This window comes from Equus asinus, chromosome 14 (assembly GCF_041296235.1).
Source record: "Equus asinus isolate D_3611 breed Donkey chromosome 14, EquAss-T2T_v2, whole genome shotgun sequence".
Lineage (NCBI taxonomy): Eukaryota > Metazoa > Chordata > Mammalia > Perissodactyla > Equidae > Equus > Equus asinus.
Genome location: NC_091803.1, coordinates 13795587 through 13800565, shown reverse-complemented (window position 1 = coordinate 13800565; position 4979 = coordinate 13795587). Strand labels below are relative to the sequence as shown.

At 45.9% G+C, this 4979-nt stretch overlaps 1 pseudogene; it reads left to right on the top strand.

Annotated features, from left to right (window-relative positions):
- Positions 1-3441: 3441 nt before the first annotated feature.
- Positions 3442-4031, top strand: LOC139040154 (non-histone chromosomal protein HMG-14 pseudogene; annotated as a pseudogene).
- Positions 4032-4979: the final 948 nt, after the last annotated feature.

Sequence of the window (4979 nt, the reverse complement as noted above, 5' to 3'; positions counted from 1 at the left end):
CAGCGACCAGCGACTGGGAGCTCCCTCCCTAAACCTGTCACCTCATCACCAGACAAGCTGACTTAAGTGCTGGTCCTGCGCTGGGTGTGGGGACACAGCCCCAGGTAAGAGAGGTCAGCAGAGGCCAGAGGAGCACTGTGGAGCAGAACAGCGGGACCCCGAACCCCCGAGGTAAATTTACCAAAGCAGGAAGAATGGCTCTGCTGACCAACCTGGGGACCCGTCTGAGGAGGTGAGGTTGAAGGGTGAAGAGAGGGGGTCTCTTTCATGGTGGAGAAACATCGGGTGCACTGTTCCCCATGGAGAAGGGTGGCTGGACCAGGTGTGTGTGGGGGAAGGAGGGCATGTGAGAGAGCAGAGGGTCCCCCTGGGAGATGAGGTGGGAAATCCTGGTGGTTAAGGTCAGATAGGAAGGGCCTCACGTGGCAAGGCAAGGACTGCTGTCTTTCCTATAGGTACCAGGAAGTCAAAGGAGGTTTATAAACACGTTGATTCAGTGAAAGCGGTGAAGGTGCCTAGTTGTAGCTGAGTCCCACAACACAACGTGCCTGACGACAAAGCCACTGGGGTCTGAGGCTATGTAGATAGAATGTGGAAGGTGAGAGCCCCTTCCACACAGGAGGGACGTGTGGAGAATCACGCTTGGTTTGGCGCCACACTCAGAGGGCGTTTGAGTTGGGAGTCACGGAGGCGTGAGAGTGCTCAGGAAAAATTGGGAAGGGCTATGGCAGGGGAGAGGTGATGAGAGCTCAGGGTCGGGGGCAGGCAGGGGAAGCTGCAGCCAGAGAGGTTTGGCCCAATAGTCAGGATGTCTGGAGGTAAAGGGATGACTTCAGAGAGGGAGCTCCCAGTCACTGGGCCCTGGGCTGTTATAGCAGACGTTCAAGCATCACACACATCACACGTGAAGGTTGTCCATTCATTCATTCCTGTTCCCTGAGTGAGCCGGGAGCCACAGGAGGGCTTCAGTAGAGTGACTGTGGTCTGAGTTCCATTGACCAGGGCTCACTCTGGCACCAAGGAATCATGTTGGAGAACAGCAAAGAAAGTTCTGGATCAGGAATGAAATTGATGTGCCCTAAAGATGGGCTGTTACGTAGCTGTGGCTGGAAAGGCAACGAGGACTCAGTGTTTGTGTGTGTATGGATTGATTGATCAATTGTCAGCGAACAGCATGATGAACTCAAAATGTGATCAGGCCCTGGTGGAACTGAGGCAAACTTTAATCTAATCAGATCGTTGGCCACATGGCCTTACCGCTCAAGTCATTTCCGACTTCTCTTGACTTCACAGTCTATTTTCAATGCTGTCTTACCACAAACCTCGACAGATTCTTTGACAGTCAGCTTAACTGCCACTGAAGCTTGTTTTTTAAAGAAATGGTCTCTATCCTTACGGAGCCAACACGGTGGGTTCGGGAGTCAGATACTCTTAGCTTTGCCCCTTGACTTGCTGTGAGTGACCCTTTGGCAAATTGCTCACCTTCCCTAAGCCTCAGTTTTCACTTCTACAAACAGTACTCACTCCACGGGGTTTTGTAAGGCTTAGATGAGAGCAAGCCAGCAAAGTGTCTGCAGGGAGGTTGCCCGTAGACTGTGCTCAGGAAACATGATTCCTCATTCCTATGGGCCTGAGGGCCTGCCAGGAGCATTTCCGTGGTTTAGAGAGATGCCAGACGGGTCCTGTGGTGTCTTTCTAGACGGAATCAACAACTCTCAAATGATTTTTCAAAAGCATTTACAAACTCTTTCAGACTAATCTCAGGTTTGCTGTAAGTGGAATTTCGAGTTTAGATATACTTTTGAGCTACCATAAAGCATCTTCCCTCTTTAACATCCTCTAAATTTCCTCGAAAGATAGACTCCACAGTTGCAGAATATGATTCAGACATCTGTTAGAGCCTTTTTCTTTTTTTGGTGAAAAATGGGATTTATTGCATACACCAAGCATAAAATACTTTTATGGCAATTTTTAAAATCATGGTAAAATGCACATATCAATTTTACCATCTTTAAGTGTATGATTGAGGGGCATTAAGTGCATTCACAATGTTGGAGTCCTTTTTTTTTTCTTTCTGCTTTTTTCTCACCAAATTCCCCCAGTGCATAGTTGTATATATTTTAGTTGTGGGTCCTTCTAGTTGTGGCACGTGGGACGCCGCCTCAATGTGGCCTGACGAATGGTGCCATGTCCGCGCCCAGGTTCTGAACCAGCGAAACCCTGGGCCACCGAAGTGGAGCACGCAAACTTAACCACTCGGCCACAGGGCCGGCCCCTGTTGGAGTCTTTTTGATACATCAGATGCACAGGGTTTTCCAGGAGTATGAGTTTGGGTCACTGTATATGCCCGATGCAGGTCGCCTCCCATCTTATAACAATTACAGGGCCCCTCTCTGGTGGGGGGATCCTAAATTATAATAACCTAATATAGCATAGATACTGTATATGAGATAGAATCCTAACTGTGCTTGAAGGCTCTCTCAAGGTTCCCCTTTAGGTGAACTCTCAGGAGCTTGGTAAGGTCCCAGCTAAGACGGAAGTTTTGTTCACACTGGCACGTGTAAAGGGCCTCTCTCCAGTGTGGACACTCTGATGGGTGAGAAGATTTGATCTTTGGCAAAAGCTTTCTCACCCTGCTTGCATTTATAAGGCCTCTCTCCAGTGTGAACACCCTGATGATTGATGAGATCACACAATAGGGCCTCTCTCTGCATGAATGTTTTGGCATGTGATAAGATTTGAGCTTTGGCAGAAGGCTTTCCCACAATCATTGCATTTATAAGGTTTCTCCCCAGGGAGTGTCCTCTTGTGTTGAGAAAGCCGTGACTAATTCCTGAAGGCTTTTCCACACTCACAACATTTATATGGTTTCTCTCTAGAATAAACTCTCTGATGTACAAGGAGGTGAGACTTCTGCCTGAAGGATTTTCCACAGTCACTGCACTTAAATGGCTTCTGCCCGGTCTGGATTTTCCAATGCTGAGTAGGGGCACTGCTCCCAGTGGACGCCTTCCCGCATTCATTACACACGAAGGGCTTCTCTTCAGCAAGTTTTCTCAGGTGCATTTTAGGGTGGGACTTCTGACGGCTGGTTTTCCCACAATCACTACATATGTAGGATTTATTTACTCTGGGGCTTTTCTCATGTTTACCAATGGCTGAGCAACCCAATTTACATTTCTTACAAGATCTTTCTTCTTGGGAATGTTGACATTTTGGTCAACCTTCTTATGGCTATAGGCTTTTTCTCCAAAGGGGGGTTTTCTGGGGATGACTGTTGCTCTCCTAGAACAAAAGCTGGAGGAAGGGGACACTTTCTTTCTCTCTCTTGTGGAATTTTGCTGCCCTGTTTCTAAACAGCTCACAGATTTGTCAGACTGATCAAATCTTCCATTCATATCAGTCCATCTTGGGGTGCTCAGCTCATTCTTGGTTGTCAACTTTGGGTCTAAGCCAATAAACAGAACAGGTAAATGTCATTAATCCCTGTGGTCAGGAAAAGAAACGTTCTACAGGCGGGTCTCAGAAGCTCAGACGCAGGAGGAGCGGCAGCAGGCCAGCTTCACAAAGGCTTTGGACCATGGCCTGCAGGCTCCTGGCATGTACCGCCACCATCACGATGCCCAAGAGGAAGGTCAGCTCTGCTGAGGGCGCGACAAAGGAGGAGCCCAAGAGGAGATCACAGAGGTTGTCAGCTAAAGCTGCTCCTGCCAAAGTGGAAATGAAGCCAAGAAAGGTAGCAGGAAAGGATAAATCTTCAGACAAAAAAGTGCAAACCAAAGGGAAAAGAGGAACAAAGGAAAAACAGGCCAAACTGGCTCACCAAGAAACTGAGAAGACTTACCTGCAGAAAATGGAGAAATCGAAAACGAGGAGAGTGCAGCCTCTGATGAAGCAGGAAAGAAAGAAGCCAAGTCTGATTAATGTCATACACCATGTCTTATCAGCAATCCCTATCTGCTTTGTTGTGCAATCCAGAGGGATATTTTTATCATTTTGTAAATGCAAGTTTTTTAGTAGCTCTGGAAACATTTAAGAAAGAAGGAATCCCGCTTCATCCCATTTTTTAAGTGCAAATGCTTTTTATTAAGAGGTGCAATCATTTGCTGGCTGTTTATTTTTTGGCACAACCAGGAAACACTGGGATGTTGAATATGGGAAGCTTTGATTGTCTTGGGCTTCGGCTCAACATTCCGTAGATGCGGGTAGTTTTTATATGCTAAAATACAAAGCATACTAAATGGCAATTTGGAGTCAGTCGTGCATTAACATATCTTGAACATTTTAAATTACTTCCACTCTTATGTTGTTTCTGGTAGAATTGTTTCCTAAAGAACACCGCTCCTTGATCTTGGCTCTCCCTGTCAGGATTTTGTGTCCTCTGTGACATCTTTGGCTGTGGAATCCAGTTTTCCTAGTAGCTTTGTTAATGTGCTGTGAAAGATTGAAATTTTGAGTATGTATTGTATTTGATACTAAATTGTGAATTAGTGAGACTTACGATGAAACAGGTGTCAACATTTGAAGATATTGGTACTTGCTATCCTGTTAAGGGAAATTTGCCTCCACATTTTAAGCTGGAAAGTCACTGGAACAACCATTTAGAAAAGGATCATAACTACATGAATTTTTAGATTTTTGGTATGTATGTCAAGAATTGTGTACTGATTGAAATGATTGTGTATTGATCCTCAAAACAACCAATAATATCTCAATTATGGAAAAAAATAAAAGAAAAATTCTACGAAAAGCCTAGAAAGATCTACATGAATCTTAGGTAAATGGGCAGGCAGCCTGGGCGTTGGAGGCAGACAGAGCTTCAGTGAGAATTGGCGCTCCACACTTAATTGCTTGAAGGCCCTGAGTCTGTTTACTTCTGTATAAAATAGGGATGTAACTAACTCCTACTTCAGATTCTTCTGGGTACAGAATGTGTGTGAAAGCAGTGAGCACTGTACATGACATAGGAAGCTGCCGTG